This window comes from Theropithecus gelada, chromosome 13 (genome assembly GCF_003255815.1).
Source record: "Theropithecus gelada isolate Dixy chromosome 13, Tgel_1.0, whole genome shotgun sequence".
Taxonomy (NCBI): domain Eukaryota; kingdom Metazoa; phylum Chordata; class Mammalia; order Primates; family Cercopithecidae; genus Theropithecus; species Theropithecus gelada.
In genome coordinates, this window is record NC_037681.1 from 100,062,034 (window position 1) to 100,079,360 (window position 17,327).

The following is a 17,327-nucleotide window of genomic DNA, read 5'->3' on the forward strand; positions in this document are numbered from 1 at the left end:
CTTATAAACTATAAAAGAAAGTATTAATAACATATTTTACACAGAATGAAACACTTCTATAATGCAATATATTTTAAAAAGCTAAGTCCAAAGACAAAACTATGAACAAACATTTTAACTTATGCCAAAATGTACATAAATATATAATGATTTTCTATAAATTGATTTTTAAAACCAACAACTCAATATGAACAGGCTGTTCACAGTAATGGAAATACAGTTTTCTTCTTCATCTTTCTTCTTTCTTCTTCTTTCTTCTTTCTTCTTCCTTCTTTCTTCTTTCTTCTTCTTCTTCTTTTTTTTTGTGTCACCCAGGCTGGAGTGCGGGAGTGCAGTGGTGCAATCTCTGCTCACTGCAACCTCCAGCTCTGGAGTTCAAGCGATTCTCCTGTCAGCCTCCTGAGTAGCTGGGACTACAGGTATGCACCACTATGCTGGGATAATTTTTGCGTTTTTCTTAGAGAGGAGATTTCCCCATTTTGGCCAGGCTGGTCTTGAACTCTTGGCCTCAAGTGATCCACCCACCTCTGTCCCCCAAAATGCTGGGCTTACAGGTGTGATCCACTGCACTTGGCCAGGAAATGCAATTTTCTTTTAAACATACCAAAAAAAATTTATGATTAACCTATTATAAGTATGCTAATGTATAATAAAATAATTGCAAATTAAAACTTCACTGAATCATTTGGGATACCTCTGTACTCTGCTCCAATTTTTCTAGAAACCTAAAACTGCTCAAAATTAAAGTCTATTAATTAAAATCAAACTTCACTGAATCTATAAAGTTGGCAAAGATCTAGATGTTTCATTACAAACCGTGTGAGCAAGACTGTGAGGAAGCAGAATCCTCATACATAAGATAAATTGGTGTCATGCTTCTGCCTCAAGAGGGTAATTTGGTCATATTTATCAAAATTAAAAATGCACACTTCTTTTGACCCTTGAATTTTACTTCTTGATATTTATTCTACAGATACAATTACATACATGCAAAATGAAGTGTGTTCAAAGATGCTTATTGCAAGATCATTAGTAACTAGAGAAGAAAGGAAATAATCTAAATGTGTATCAAAAGAGAAGAATAAATACCGTGATATCTGCAGCTAGTACAATATGAGTCAACAGTTCCTGAGCCAGATGTGTTTTGGAATTCAGAATTTTTTTATTGAAAGATAATATGGTAATAGCACACTACATCACACTTCCAGAAGGGTCTGGGACAGCACCTGTTTACCAACTGCATCAACATTTTGCATCATGTTTGAAAAATAACATTCGGTGGCATTATATATAGATAAAACATAAGTATACTTACTTCAGGTCAGGCCATCTCAGTTCAGACAGGTTGAGATTGCATCACTGGGGTAGGCAAAATAATGGCCACTCAAATATGTCTGTGCCCTAATTCCTGGAACCTATAAGTTTTGAAGTTATTATATTAAATTGCTTACATTCAGTTACATTGACAAAAGAAAATTTGCAGATGCAATTACCACTATGGACACTGAAATGAGGAGATTATCATAGATTTTCTGGGTACACCCAATCTAATTAATTGCATAAATCATTAGAAACAGAGAGCTGTCTTTGGCTGGAAGGAGAAGAAGACAGAAAAGGAAGAAAGATGTGGAAGAAGGAAAGTCAGAGAAGGCCTTTGTGCACTATTACTGGCTAAAGGGTGAAGGGGGCAAAAAGAAGTGCAGGTGTCCTTGAGAAGCTGAGAGAAGCTGACAACTAACAAGGAAACTGTGATGACATCCCCACCACCAAGTAACAGAATTCTGCCAACAATCGGAATAAGCTGGAAAGCAGAGTCTCTCCTACAGCCCCCAGAAAGGGGACACTAAATTTTGCCCAGCGAGACCTGAAGCAGAGAACCAATGATCCACAGTGTACCTGACTATCTAACCTACAGTACTATGAGAATAAATGTGTACTCTTTTAAGGGTCTGATTAGCGGTAATTTGCTCAGGACACAATTAAAAACCTCAACATTTATCAAATCAGCAATAAAAATACTTTGCTTTCAGTGCTTTTCCTTTTTTCTATTTTTAAAAAACTTTTTGTTAAAATATAACATATATACACAGAAAAGTCCACAAATGGCAAATGCAAAGTGCTTAATGAATTTTCAATAACCGAATACATTAGTGCAACCAGAGTCTGGACCAGACAACAGAGTATTGTCAGCACCCTGGAAGATCGCCCCCTGTTTTCTTCCACGGTCCCTTGACTTCAAATATGTGAACAAATTTGGCTTCTTTCTGAACTCTACATAAATGGAATCAGCATATCTACTGTCTTATGTCTGGTTTCTCTCAATCAACTTTGTGTCTGTAAGATACGTCCAAATTGTTTTGTATAATTCTAGATCTTTCATCCTAATTGCCCCATGGTATTTCATTATATGGTTATACAGAAATGTATTTATCCTTTCTGCTATTGAGGGACATTTGGGTAATTTTCAGTGTTTGGCTTTATGAATAGAGCTGCTAAGAACATCTAATACATGTTTTGTAGCCAATGTCTTGTACACACTATTCTTGGATATTGTAGATATGTAGAAGTGGAATACTGAGCCATTTAAAATTTCAGTGTGTTTTCCTGAAATGCAGATAAGGAATTGAGGACCTGTCCTGTGTAGCTATATAAAACAATGTGGAAGGTCCTCAGGTATTGATGGGAAAAATTTCAAAAATATGAATATTAATAAAAAGAGTACAAAACGGAGTACATTATATTTTGTGTAAAAGTGAGATAAGAAAATATATTATTATTTGCTTTTATATTCACGGAGAAACCCTTGGAGGATAAACAAGACACTAATAAATGTTGCTACATTCAAATATATGGGTGATGGTAGGAATCTAAGAAGATGGGGCCAGAAGTAGAAGAAAACTTTTTCATGCACATACCTAAACACATACACACACACACATACACACACATTTATGTATGTAGATATATAGATTATACATATATTTTTGTGTGTGTGTGTGTGTGTGTGTATATATGTACATAGCTTTTTGAACTATAGGAATGTACTGTCTACTCAAAAGTTAAAATAATAGTCTTAAGGACCTGAGCCTCTATAAAGGCGATATTCCCTTTATAAACATGGTTACATTTGGCCATAGAAATTCACAGAAAATGTCCCAATTTCTAGATAATTTCCTAGACAGTAGTTACCAACCTTAACTTAAAAAAAAAAACAAAAAAAAAACTTTAACCCAACCCTCTCATTTTAAAAAACATGACGAGAAATCTGAGACCCAGAAGAGTGAAGTATCCACCAGTTCTTAGCAATGTAGCCCTTCCACAGCAACTGCTGCCATCCCTGGGGAATGCTCAAGTTCTCTTTCTAAAATAAAGGTGGCTAGAGGTATAACTCTGTTTCATAATGAAAACACACATACATGCACACAAGTGAGTGAAGCACTTTTTAAAACTATAATTTACTCAAAAATATCCTTATTTTATTTAAGATTCTGAAGGAAAAACATCCTGAATCCATCTTTTCCTGATTCAAAACCATAGCACCTGCACCCAAGCTGAAATTTCATAAAAGGAAATTTAGCAAGCTATCTGTAAGACCTGGTGTATATTATTCAAATGGGAAACAATACAAATCTGAGAAATCGAGAGTTGTCTCTCCAGAGGCCAAAATAATGAACATTTTTATTTTCTCATAATACAGCTCCTAAGGCAGCCTGGCCTCCTGAGAGGAACAGCCTTGTGGCTATGCTCAGCTGGCTGATGCTGCTGGACTTCCCACAACACCACCTTTCCTCGTCTCTCTTGGCTCTGTCGAGCTGAAAAGCACAGAGATATAGAGCCACCTACTTTACTTACACATAAAGCCAAAAGACATTATGAGTGTGAAAGTGACTTACCAATTTCTGGCCCCAAGTCAAAGCTCAGTAAAAGCTTGTACTCCCCCTTTCCAATCACAGTCATAAATCTGGCTTCTTCTGCCAAGGGGCCATCATAATTGATGGTTACGTTTCAAAGACAAAATAGTCAATATACTGGGCAAACCTCCCCATCCATTTCTTGTAAGCCATGCATGTAATTTACGACCCTTCTAACTTATCATCACCCTAGGAATGTATTGATTTTTTTAAGCACATAGTCGACATCTGTGATTGCTGGCTCCAAATGGGACTGATATTTAAACAGCAAAATCATTTCACTCTTTACATTTCTAAGTGATCAGCAATTCCCATCATTTCACCCCACTTTCTGCAAGTTTCCATCTGTGAGAGATTCTGTGATTTACAGCCTTCGTATTGAAGGGAATAAATCAGCATTTCTTTAGTTCAGAAGTTCTGTTGAATGTCATAGTGAAAAAAATTCTAAAGATGTCCACCTCGAGACTCCTGCTCCTGATATTAAATCAAACACAAATGTAGATACTACTATGAAAGAACTTTGTAGAAATAAGTAAGGTTTACTAATCAGCTGACCTCAAAATAGGGAGATTATCTGGGTAGGCCCAATGTAATCACAAAGAGCCTTTAAAAGCAGAAGAGAAAGGCAGAAAAGTCATTCAGAGAGATGTGGCAGAAGAAAAAGGCAGGTGAGATGAAGCAGAACAGGAGAACAGAGAGATTTTAACTGTGAGAAGTACTTGACCCATTATTACTGTCTTTGAAACTGGAGGAAGAAGGGCATGCATTAAATAATGTGGTTATCCACTAGCAGCTGAGAACAATCCTAAGCTGAAAGACAACGAAGCAGCAGGAAACTTTGCCCCACTGCCACAAAGACCTAAATTAATTCTGCTGACAACCTGAATTAGCTTGACAGCAGATTCATCCCCAGAGCCTACATAAAAGGATATAGCCCTACTATCATGCTAGTTTCAACTTTTTTTTTTTGAGACGGAGTCTTGCTCTGTCACCAGGCCAGACTACAGTGGCACAATCTCCACTCACCTCAACCTCCGCCTCCTGGATTCAAGCAATTTTCTTGCCTCAGCCTCCCGAGTAGCTGGGGCTACAGGTGCCTGCCACCACGCCCAGCTAATTTTTGTATTTTTAATAGAGATGGGGTTTCACCATGTTGGCCAGGATGGTCTTGATCTCTTGACTTAATGATACACCCGCCTTGGCTCAGTACTGAGATTACAGGCATGAGCCACTGCACCCGGCCAGTTTCAGCTTTTTCACATGTAGAGTAGAGAAACCGCTAATTCAGAATAAGCCTGAACTTCTCACCTACACAACTGTGAGGTAATAAAAAGATATTGCTAAATGTATGCTTATTTGTTATGGGAATTATAGAAAAGTAATACCAACACTTAATAGTTTTTATGTGAGAAGGAAGTATTTCTACATAACATATGTCATAAGCCTCATACAAACCTTTGTGTCTGTCCCGCCAGCTTAATTATCAACATCCTTACCTTCATCAGGCTCATTCCATTATCTACACAACCATGTTCTCTCCATGATAAACTATGGTGATTCTATCATTCATGAATAAATGTGTGCCTTAGTCCATTTTGTGTTGCTATAAAATAATACACAAGGTTGGGTAATTTATTTTTTAAAAGTTTGTTTGGCTCATGATTCTGATGCCTGGAAAGTTCAAGACTGAGCAGTTGCATCTGGTGAGGGCCTCAGGCTCTTCCACTCATGGCAGTAGGTGAAGGAGAGCCAGCATGTGCAGAGATTACATGGCAACAAAGGAAGAAAGAGAGAGGGGGAGATGCCAGGCTCTTTTTAACAACTGGCTGTCATAGGATCTAAGAGACTAAGAGCTCATTCACCACAAAGTAGGGCTTTAATCAGTTCACAAAGGATCCACACCTAGTTACCTGGTCACCTCCTATTAGACCACACCTCCAACATTAGGAATCAAATTTCAACGTGAGGTTTGGAGGAGACAAACCTCCAGACCTTAGCAATGCGTTTCAAAGGTGTTTGGCAAGAACCGCATCTTTTGAAATTTTACAGTAGCTCATGCAGAGCCTGGCACATAGAAGGTTTTCAAAAATTACTTGCTGATTGAGTCAATAATTTACTTTTTACTATGAATACCATCTGAACTCCAGATGGTATTCTAGAAAATACCTCCTCTCTTTGTTTTCTTGGATGTTTTCTGAGATGTTTTCTCCACCTTTATACCAATTGATGACAAAGAGTTAGATGTGGCCGTTGAGTTGTATCACCCTAATTATGGGACTAGGTGACACTGATGCAACCAAGCGCTTACCTGCCCCCCTGATTCCACTGACATGTACAGTTAACCCTCCATTCATGGGTTCCACATCTGTGGATTCAATCAACTGCAGATAGAAAATATTCAGAAAAAGACTGGGCATGATGGCTCACTCCTGTAATCCCACTACTTTGGGTGGCTGAGGTGGGCGGATAATGAGGTAAAGAGATCGAGACCATCCTGGCTAACATGGTGAAACCCCATTTCTACTAAAAATAAAAATAAAAAAAATTAGCTGGGCATGGTGGCGGGCGCCTGTAGTCCCAGCTACTCAGGAGGCTGAGGCAGGAGAATGACGTGAACCCAGGAGGCCGAGCTTTCAGTGAGGTGAGATAGTACCACTGCACTCCAGCCTGGGTGACAGAGCGAGACTCCATCTCAAAAAAAAAAAAGAAAAAGAAAAAAGAAAAGAAAATTTTCAGAAAAAAAAATTATACAAAGTTCCAAAAAGCAAACTTGAAGTTGTCATGTGCTAGGTACTACATAATTCAGACAAATGAGGTGATATGTAAGCATTGTATTAAGTCTTATAAAAAATCCAGAAATAACTGTGTAGGATATATGCAAACACTATACTATTTTATATAAGAGACTTGAGCATCTATGGATTTTCATATTTTGGGGGTTTCCTAGAACTAATCCCCAAAGGATACTGAGGAATAACTATATCTATAATAAAAACTATTATGTTAAACTTCAGTCTCTGACTGTAGCTATGGTCAGAAGGAATAAAAAATTAGAAGTTAGTCTTAACAGAGGGACTACTGGTTGATCTGTGGGTCTAGAAATGTACTATGGATAAATTCATAACTAGTACTGATATCAATTTCTGCTTATGTTTAGGGCAGAGTTTTAAATTGGCTTTGGAAATTCATCAAAATCTTCAGATGATTTCCAAGACTTCTCCAGTATTTACTCTATATAGAAATAACAAATTCCTCCTAACTTACCGGAATTACAATTTCAGTAAAACCATTTATATGTTCTTGCCTCTCAGAATATGGAGAAAAACTGTATGATTCCTGTGGCTGTGTTTATGAGTGCTACAAATATTACATCTTTACTTTCCATTATTTTAATACAAAAATGATATCTTAGCTGGTTATAAAAGTCTGTGAGAATAGACTTTCTTCTTCAGCTTTGTACGTAAATGGGTCTATTACTTTCTTTAATCTAATATTTTATGAAAAAGAGTGAGGACAACTTATTTTTTTCCTTCTTTTATAGAACATCTGATCTTTTTACCTGGGTTGAGGTATTCCTTTATGTTTTTTACTAAATTATTTACTTTTTAAATTATTCTTCATAGAATTTTAAAAACTTTCCAAACCTGTCCTCAAAGTCACTGATTTTGTTTTTTCTTTTTTTTTCCATTTCAGGTGTATTCCTTAGTGCTTCCTTAGTTTCAAATCTATGATAATTTTTGTCTCTTGTCTTTCTTTTATTTCTTAGTAAAAAAATGATACATATGTAATACAGACTACAGAGACAAAAAGAATATTAAAAATAGTCATGGAATAATAAAATAAAACTAAAATAAAAATCTAACTGAATACCGAGACTTCTGGGTTCACTATGTTCTGGGGAGGGGATAGACACACAAAGAGAGGGAGAAAAAGGGAGAGGAGAAGAGAGAGAGAAAGAGACAGAAAGAGAAGCTAGATGAAAAACTTCAAGAATAAGAAATGGATATCACTATCATAACTTTTTTCCCATTTTAGTCTGTCATCTTCTACCTTCAATACTGCCTTTCGTTGGTAGCTTCTTGTTTTTTGATAATACCCCAAAAAAAGGTTTTTACAAAGTCTTTCTTCTATCTCTTGAATTACAACATGTACTCTCCATTTAATTTTCACTTACAATATTTAAGTCTTTCTTTTTGTTTGACACATCTTAACAGAGACACGAGGCTAAATTGTTTGTGCTTTTTATTCACCTTTGACTAGAAGAAGCTGTATCTGTACATTATTTTTGCCCTAGAAAAACAGTAGAAGATTCTACTCAACTCCTCTCTTTGTTTCTTTGGATACTTTCCATTTTCTATTTAGTGCCTGTGTTGGCAGGTTATGTATTGGTGGTTTGTAATATCTGATAGATTTTGTATTGCTTGGGCGTGGGAGGTGGCAGCGGAATCTAGAACTGGCAAAACGAGCAGCCGTCAGCTGGTAACTCTAATTTGGGTAAGTTCTTTCTTAGCACTTGCCAAATTTGAAATACCATCTGCCTCAGGGCTATGTGTGCTCCCATGATTAGAAGTGTGCAACTACTTTAGAGCTCATCCTTTCCCTTGCTTGAGGACAACAAGTTGCTTTGTTGGAAAACCAGTGACCATACAATGCCCTCATCTCCCAAAAGTTTTGTTGTATGCTTATGGACTTATCTCTATTGACCTTCATCTAAAATTGCAAACTTAGATCTCTGCTCCTTGTTATCCAATATTCTCCACCCTGCTTATCTTATATCATTTGGGATTCTTTGTGAGTTAAGAAACCCAATGACTTTAGCCGAAGAATTTTTGTTTTGTTTGGGGTATTGTTTATATAAATAAAAATACAGATGCTAGGCTAATTTTATGTAATGACTGATCCATTACCAAGAATCTAGTATATCTCTATATCTGCTCTGCTTGCTTCATTTATAGTTGAATATTGTTAAAGCTGAGTGATGGACACATGGTTTATTGCAAGATTTTATCTGCTTTTGTATATTCTTGAAATTTTCAATGTAAAAAGTAAAATAAAATTACTCCAGTGGGGGAAACTTCTGTATTTCTCCCTATCCTTGTTGTTTAAAAAAAGGGCTGTTTTCAGGGCATTATTCTAACTTTTGTCTTATATTCAGACCTCTGCACTGGATTTACCATGGGAAGTCCTTTGTGCTTGCCTTTGATTTGACCCAAATGTCATGTATCTGACAAAGTTTGTCATATGGACCTGTGGCAGGTTAATTAAAGATGAATTTTACTACATTCTTTTAGGGTTTTGTTCCTTCAGCTGGATTGCTTTGGGAGAGGGGAGTTGAAGAAATGTATTTTTTTTTCTTGTCAAGAGAGTCTGTTGGAAAGGCATTGAATTTATTTGAACAGAGGTGTCAGTATTGCTCTAAAAACCATAAAGCATGGAAGACAAAAACATACTGATATAAATAATTCACCTCCTTCTCCCCCCAATCACTGCTAATTTATTTTGTTGCCAAGAAAAAAAGGTCAAAGAAATATTACAAACTTTTCAAATTTGCATAGGCCTAACTCCTCTATTGTAGTTATTGCAATTCTTTATTGAGGCTACAGTAGCACTTAGTCTTGAAAACAATAAAATCTGAAGTCCAAAGAACCATTAGAACATTGTTCCAAATTATAAATGAAGTTTTGAGATATTATTCCCTCAATCCCATGGTGCCATCATTATAAAAACAATTAATATGATGTACCCGTGAATTAATGATATTTCCATAAAAGGGTACATAGTGATTAAAAGATTCTTTTTGATTTTAGAAATGTGAGAGTATGACAAAAATGCATCTGCTAGAATGGCAGAAATCTGCAAGTCTTCTGTTTTCATAGGCCCAAGCAACATTAAATGTCTTAGAATGACAAGTGCCAGCAGCTATAACAGGTTGCAACTTATACAAGTTTAGTTTCTGTAGCCCTTCTCAAGGTGGGAGTAGGGGAGCAGGTTTTCTGAATCTTATCCCTTTCTTTCCTTGTAGGGGTTACTCGTCATCCTTCATCTCTATTTTACCAGGATACCAAGCTTTCTAAAGAAGTTGTCTGTTTCTGGCTACTTCTATCACTGCTTTCCTGTCAACTTGGTTTTTCAGCAAGGTATTGAGTTTTGAATCTTCTTCATCTTATCTTGGAGTACATTTAGCATCTCCAACTCACTTCTACATATTTCACCATGATTTTCTCTGCTCCGCACTTAGAAAAGTGTTCACTCCCATGAGAACACTTGGACACAGGAAGGGGAACATCACACACTGGGGCCTGTCTTGGGGTGGGGGAAGGGGGAGGGATAGCATTAGGAGGTGTACCTAATGTAAATGATGAGTTAATGGGTGCGGCACACCAACATGGCACATGTATACATATGTAACAAACCTGCACGTTGTGCACATGTACCCTAGAACTTAAAGTATAATAAAATAATAATAATTAAAAAGAAAAAAAAGAGAAGTGTTCACTCATCCTGCTCAGATTCAAAGACAGTCACTCCTGGCTAGTGAGTAATCACATTTAGACATGTTTTGTGTTGTCTCTCAGACCCTTGTTTGGCTACACGAGCAGCTCCACAGAGAAATAGTTGATACTATTGTAGATATTATCACATCCCACTACTCCCTTCTCCTTTGTTTAGCATGGTAACACTACTATGGTTTATATCAACTCTTGACTTGCTGTCAGTGATTCCAGTTGTGCTAAAACCAAGAATTGCCAACCTAAAACACAGTGGTCGATGGGATAGCATTGAATTCAATGGCTGCCTTAGGGGTTAACACAATGGGATCTGTTTTCAATGGAAGAGAGGGAAACCTGGTACAAGAAAACTTGTGAGAGAACCCCGGGGGAACGTCATATACATCTGTTATGTCTGAAACATTTGGAGTCTCCTCCTCTGCAAGTGAATACACATAGCTTGTAAGTGTCACTGCTACTTCTTCATTATGGGAAAATTTTTTTCAGGGTAAGAAAAATTGAGCCTAATAGCTATCATATCATGTCTTTTAACACTCCACCCTCTTATGCTGAAGGAAGCTACAATCATCCAAGTGGGAAGGAATGTCTACGGATGTTCTGATTTAAGTGAATGAAGGTCTTCTTTCCACCTCAGGAAATCTTGAGGGTTATGTAACAGCAGCTTTGAAATGCTTGTACGATGTACTTTGTGCTAGTCCATCTCAAATCTTCACCGGCTGTACCAAGAACAGAAAAAAAAAGGCATTTGGTGAGTACTTTATAAAGCTAAATTTACTCAATTAACTTCACCTGTGATTATGTTTATGTTTTACATATATTTTGGGACATTAGAATGTCCTGTATTTATAAATGATCGTGAGGATAGACAGCAAGTATTTTGTTTTGCTTTGTCTTGTTTTTAATAAAATATGGAATTAGCAAACCTATTACAGCCTACCATATCTAGTCCATGCAATTGAATACCTAGGTAAGTACTTCTATAATTCATGGGTGCTCCAAATACTAGAGAATGCTTATAATGACACAATGTCTGACACAGAAGAGTATTTAATAAATGTTAGTTATGTCACTGTTGCTCCCACCAAGAAAACTAGTCATTTGGGGATGTTAGATTGTGTTCTTTAGAGTTTCTTTTTTCTGATTTGGGAACAGGGGAATGACGGGTGAAATTGTCAATGACTGTTAGTGAAGGAATAGGGAAGATGTGTGGTGTTTACACAAGTATGTGTAGAAATCAACAGGCTGTTGTCAGATGTATATTTTTTAAGACAGCACACAAGCAGCTGCATGTGTTTGCTAAGTTAGGAAACTTAAAAGTGCCTCCAGTTATGCAGCCACCTTCTGAGCAAAGCTGCTACCGGAGGATTATTATTTAAGATTACCATACTTTATACCACAATCTTTTACTACTCTGGCAACAGCTGTTTAGACTAGGGTTAGGTGCCCGGGGTTTTCTTGGTGATGAGGTGACCCGGATTGAGGTATCTGCTTAAAACCCACACTCTACACTTGATAGTGTCTAAACATGGCAAAGATATTTTCGTGTTTGAAAAATCTGAATACCAACATTTGGAGAAGTGGTAAAAGGAAGTAAAAAGTATAGACATGAATTTATCCATCTACTCATTTATTCTATAAACAATCATTACTGGAGCCATGTCAAAGGATAGAGGAGGTGACAAGGATAAGAAATAAGAGTGTCTGCTTCATAAGAGATGAGCACTTTACTTTTCATGGAGATACCAGAAGGTCTGCTGTGTCCTGAACTAAAACACTTTCACTTTTATGTGATAGTTTCTGAGTTCTTTTTTATTACAAGCAATCAATGCAGCTCAACTAGCTTAAGCAATAAATACATTATTTTACCATAAAGATAAGAGCTTGTCTCACATAATTAATATCAGGAAAATTGTTGGGTACAGTGAAGAACTGGTATCCAGGGCCACAGCCATGAGACTGATTCCTTTCTCCTATCTCAGCAACTCTCCCTGCTTCAATCCCTTTTCAGGGAGTTTCTTTTTAACAGGAAATAGTATGCCAGTTTCTTCTACTTCTCCCGTTATCATAGCCTAAAATACAGTGGCTCTCAGTCTTCACATTACAATCTGACCATCAGAGAGACAAAACTTCACCACTGTGTGTTGCAGATTCCCAGGGAAGCCTTTTCATTGCGCATGAAAGCAACCATTCTCACTTTGTGGCTAGAAAAGGAAGCTACTTTATGGGAACAAAGTTCTAGGTTGAAAATTCAGTAAGTGTCCACCACAGTTTTCCTGCATTTCTACCTATTTTATACAATGTAACCTTCTTTTTTTTGAAACCTGAAAGACCTTGGAAGAATAAAACATCCCTACATGTAAGGTCATTTCTCTGAAATAATTCATAGCTGGGTATTGAAAATAATGGTGGAATGGGGGTGTTTATGAATGCTACTATATTGAGAGGACCCAGAAATGTCCGAATTTATGTCTGATGTATCCATAAATTCCCTAGTAGAAGGATCAAATTAAAAATCCTAGCAATGTATTTTCACATGCTTTTTATTCTAAGACACTTATTTTTCTTTTTTTTTTCTTTTTTTCTTTTTTTTTTTTTGGGACAGTGTCTCACTGTGAGTTCAGTGGTGCAATGTTGGCTCACTGCAACTTCCGCCTCCTGGGTTCAAGCCATTCTTCTGCCTCAGTCTCCCGAGTAGCTGGGACCACAAGGACACTTATTTTTAAGTTTCTTATTTTTAAATGTGTAACTAATGATAAAGGAAATTTGACAGAAGAGCTGTGACCCAATAATCATTGTCACACATGTATAAACTTTAGCATATGAGAAGTTTTCTATTCAATCCTATTAAGTCATATGCATTGGTAGCACATTTTAACTTGTTATGCATCTTTAATTGTTGCTTAAAATGTGTTCAAAGATTTACACCAGAATCATTGTAGCAAAAAATTCATGATTTCACAGAAGGCTGCCTGTTAATAATCAAAGGCAATTTGAACTGCTAAATATCTTGGATTAAAATAGTGTTCAAGAGTTTCAAGTAGAAAAGGTTTTTGTGACCGGTTGGTGGTTCATAAAATTCTATCATTCAAACCTAGGCCCATTTTCTGTCAAAACCATTGTTTAAATATCAGGATATACATGAGTTATTAGGAAGAAACATACAAAATAAGCTTAACCAAATAATAAACACATATGAAAACTTAATGTTCTTCAACAAGCCTCAGACTTAAAAAGACTTAGTTAATAAACAAAAAGCAGCATGAGAATATCATAATTTCTGAGTCCAAAAGAGATTTTAAAGATGCTTAAATAAAAAACTGATTACTGAAGAGAAAAATGTTATGTAATTTTATGGATATATGTGTATTATTTTCCATTAAGATTTTTAATATGTTCATTAAAAGTGTTTATTTTTTTCCCAAAGTACAGTAGTCATATATCTTATGTTGCATGACATTCTAGACTAGATAAAATAGAGTACAAAAGCAAATTTTGTCCCTCACCCCAGTGATGAAGTTTTAGTTGCTGGGCTGGACCATATAGAAAAATCTTTCTCTTAAACTGGTCGTGCTGAGATTCTTGCTCTGCTTCAACCTCCAATCATTAAAACTTGCTTCGATTCTCACCATCTTCTGGCTTCATGGTAGGAAGAGGCAGAAGTGTCACCTGGGGCACTTCATTTTTACAGGTACTGCCCCACTAGCATGGTTAGCACAGTAACCCCACCTATTGCTGGAACCTAATCAGTTAGAAAAATAGCATCCCCTTGGGGATTGCATGGGGGAGGCAACAAAGGTTGTGAGGGAAATGTGAGGTACAGACAAGAGACAACAGAGAATACCATATTCTCAGAGAGAAGAGAATTCACCGAAGTGAGGGCGATAGAACTTGAGTTAGATCTTAGAAGACAGGTTGAATTCACATAGGTGGAAAGGAAGATGGAGGATATTTTAAAGTCAGAGAGTAAGTAGTGGAGGAAAAAGCACAAATATGAGGATGGAGGAAGCTCCTTTGAAGGAGTTAAACTGGATAGTTAGTGTTGTGAAAGATGTTTATGCTTGGTCAAAGAGAGAACTTTATTAATTTAAGCTCTGTCAGTCAAAATTACACTCCACTCCATTGAGAGCAATACACAATGTAATTTATTTGATAAAAGTAGTTTAAAAATCACTAGTGCAGAGATGAACTGTAAGCTCTATGTGAACAGGCACTATCTGTATTATTAAATGTGGTCAAACCATGCCTAGTCAAGACAGTGTCTGACACATTGCAAATGTTTAACAAATATTTGTTGAATCAATTTCTGTGAGGATCTAGGTGTTCTGAGAAACTCAGGCATCAAGATGCTGGTTAGACCCACATTAGGCACATAGGACTCTATTCAATAAAGGAGTAAAGTTAAAAATGAATTCATTTCCATTTATGACACTGCACACACAAAAAGAATAACTCAGTATTTAATAACAAATATAGAAAATAAAATTCTCCTCTTTCATTTCTGATGTTGATAATTTGTCCTTTCTTTTTATTCTGAATCGTTCTTTCTAGATGTGTATCTATTTTACTGATTTTTTTCAAAGTGCCAATTTTTGGTTTTATTATTTTCTTGAATATGCTTTTATTTTCTACTTTACTGATGTCTGATCTTACTATATTTTTCCATCCTTCTACTCTCTTAAGAGTTGCTATGTTTTTCTCTGTTCTTTTAAAATGGAAACAAAGAAAAGATTGTACTTGACAAGATAAGGAAACAGAAGTTGATTCTGATCATCTCACCATGGTATAATTCCGATAATATTGCTGCAAGAGGGGAGAGAGCACAGTTGAAACAAAAGGCAGGAGAGTTTTCCGGAGCTGGGCAAGTGAAACCACAGACCATCTGTGTTTGCTAATTGGCTTTACACAAAGGAAAAGTAAACTTTCTCTTATCTTCCTGACAGTAGGAAAGGCACCCCTTGGAGTTAAGCTCCTATTCTCCCACAGATACTGGGATATAGGGGCCATTTCTTCTTGATGATTACTTTCAAAAGGATAGCTCCCAGTACTTGAGGAAGGGTTCTGGGCTGTGAAACTGACAAGAGACTTTTTAACAGATTTACATCTCAAAGGTGCAAAGAAATACTTTACAATACAGAGTTTTCTGAAGCAATTATTCTAAGAGGATGGAGGACAGGACTTAGAGTCAAGAAGAAGCCTGTGTAAAGTTGAGTCAAGCTGAGGAGAAAATTAAGGCACAATTTATTTTCTTCTTTTCTACCAAATGTTTTTTAAACTATATTTCTCTAACACTGTTTTAGCTGCAAATCATAAGTTTCAATGAATTTTTTTTTTTAGTTCAAAATGTTCCTAATTTCCAATGTGATTCCTCCTCTGACCCATGGATTGTTTAAAACCAATAATCATACTAATAATTTTTGATTGGGGTGTTCCAAATATGTCAATTAAGCCAAATTGTTCAAATCCTCTACATTCTACCAACTACCTTCTGCTAGCTCTATCTGTACTAATCACCCTTTTAATTTAGGAGTTGGCAAATGCTTAGAGGGGAGATTGTAGGCAGATTTTGAGGCTTACTTCCCTGTAGTTTCCTTCTTTCTGAGATTTTGTTTCTCAAATTTTTGGCTGCTTGAGCAATGTGAATTTCACCCTCTGTTTAAGTCTAAGCCCCATGTGATAACCACTTTCTACTTGGATTTCATTCCTCTCTTCTATTAGTTACATTCATGATCACCATACTGGGACACAATAGGTGGCCAATAAATGTTTTATTTCCTTTTCAATAATTGTCATTAGCTTGACCTTTCTGAGACTGGAAAGTAGACTCCTGCCGTTTAGAAAGACTTTCTTTTTTTTTTTTTTTTTTGAGACGGAGTCTCGCTCTGTCGCCCGGGCTGGAGTGCAGTGGCCGGATCTCAGCTCACTGCAAGCTCCGCCTCCCGGGTTCCCGCCATTCTCCTGCCTCAGCCTCCCGAGTAGCTGGGACTACAGGCGCCCGCCACCTCGCCCGGCTAATTTTTTTTTAATTTTTTAGTAGAGACGGGGTTTCACCGTGTTAGCCAGGATGGTCTCGATCTCCTGACCTCGTGATCCTCCCGTCTCGGCCTCCCAAAGTGCTGGGATTACAGGCTTGAGCCACCGCGCCCAGCCTTAGAAAGACTTTCAAACAACAGTTTAATGTCTAAGTCTACTTTTTGGCTCAGTAGCCCCACTTGGAGAGGAAGCAAATATTTAGAGGCCACCAAACATGTACCAAAGTGGGAAAATGATGGCTTGATGGGGCACCAGTGAGAGGACACAGAGAGCAACCGATGAATACCTATACTAGAAAATAGTAAGTTCCCTGAATTATCTGTTATGTACCCGAGTTGTGTTCCATAGGACTTTTTGTGGCAAGTAAGAGAAATACATTTTTATAAGCCAGGGGGAGCTTAACAGAGGATTATTCATCCAGAAACTGGAAAATCTTCTTGGCCCAATGTGGTCCCTGTCTCTTCCTGCTATCTTCTCACTCTACCCATAGTCATTTCTCTCTCCCTCTTAGATAATTCAGCTTTCTTGCTCTCTGCAGACTGCCTTTTCTGCATTTTTGTACATAAGACCAAATACAATCATGTTCAAAAGCCTGCCAACACGACTGCCTGGAAAATTCCAGTCCAATTACACACTGTCAGAGTCCAGAAATACAAGCTTGACTGCTGGAGCCCAGGGTCCAGGGTGGGTGTGGAAGAAAAGTGTGGGACTGGGCGGGAAATGAGCTGCAAGTGCTGTTGCAGATTCACAGTTGGTTTAAGCACTTTAAATAATCAGAACAAAGATAGTCTCCAGTTCCCCCCAGGGAAGCATTCCAATGATGTCAGCTAAATTCCATTTTGAACAAATAATTTACAGACCATGTGTCTCCATACAC

At 37.2% G+C, this 17,327-nt stretch overlaps 1 protein-coding gene across 1 annotated transcript in view; it reads left to right on the forward strand.

The window, feature by feature from the left end:
* The first annotated feature begins 10,967 nt into the window (after positions 1 to 10,967).
* Positions 10,968 to 17,327, forward strand: part of CTNNA2 (catenin alpha 2) — a 1,475,417-nt gene continuing 1,469,057 nt past the window's right edge. The window contains exon 1 of the mRNA XM_025354028.1: positions 10,968 to 11,168. The gene's annotated coding sequence lies outside the window, so the exon portion shown is untranslated. The remainder of the gene's footprint in view (positions 11,169 to 17,327) is intronic.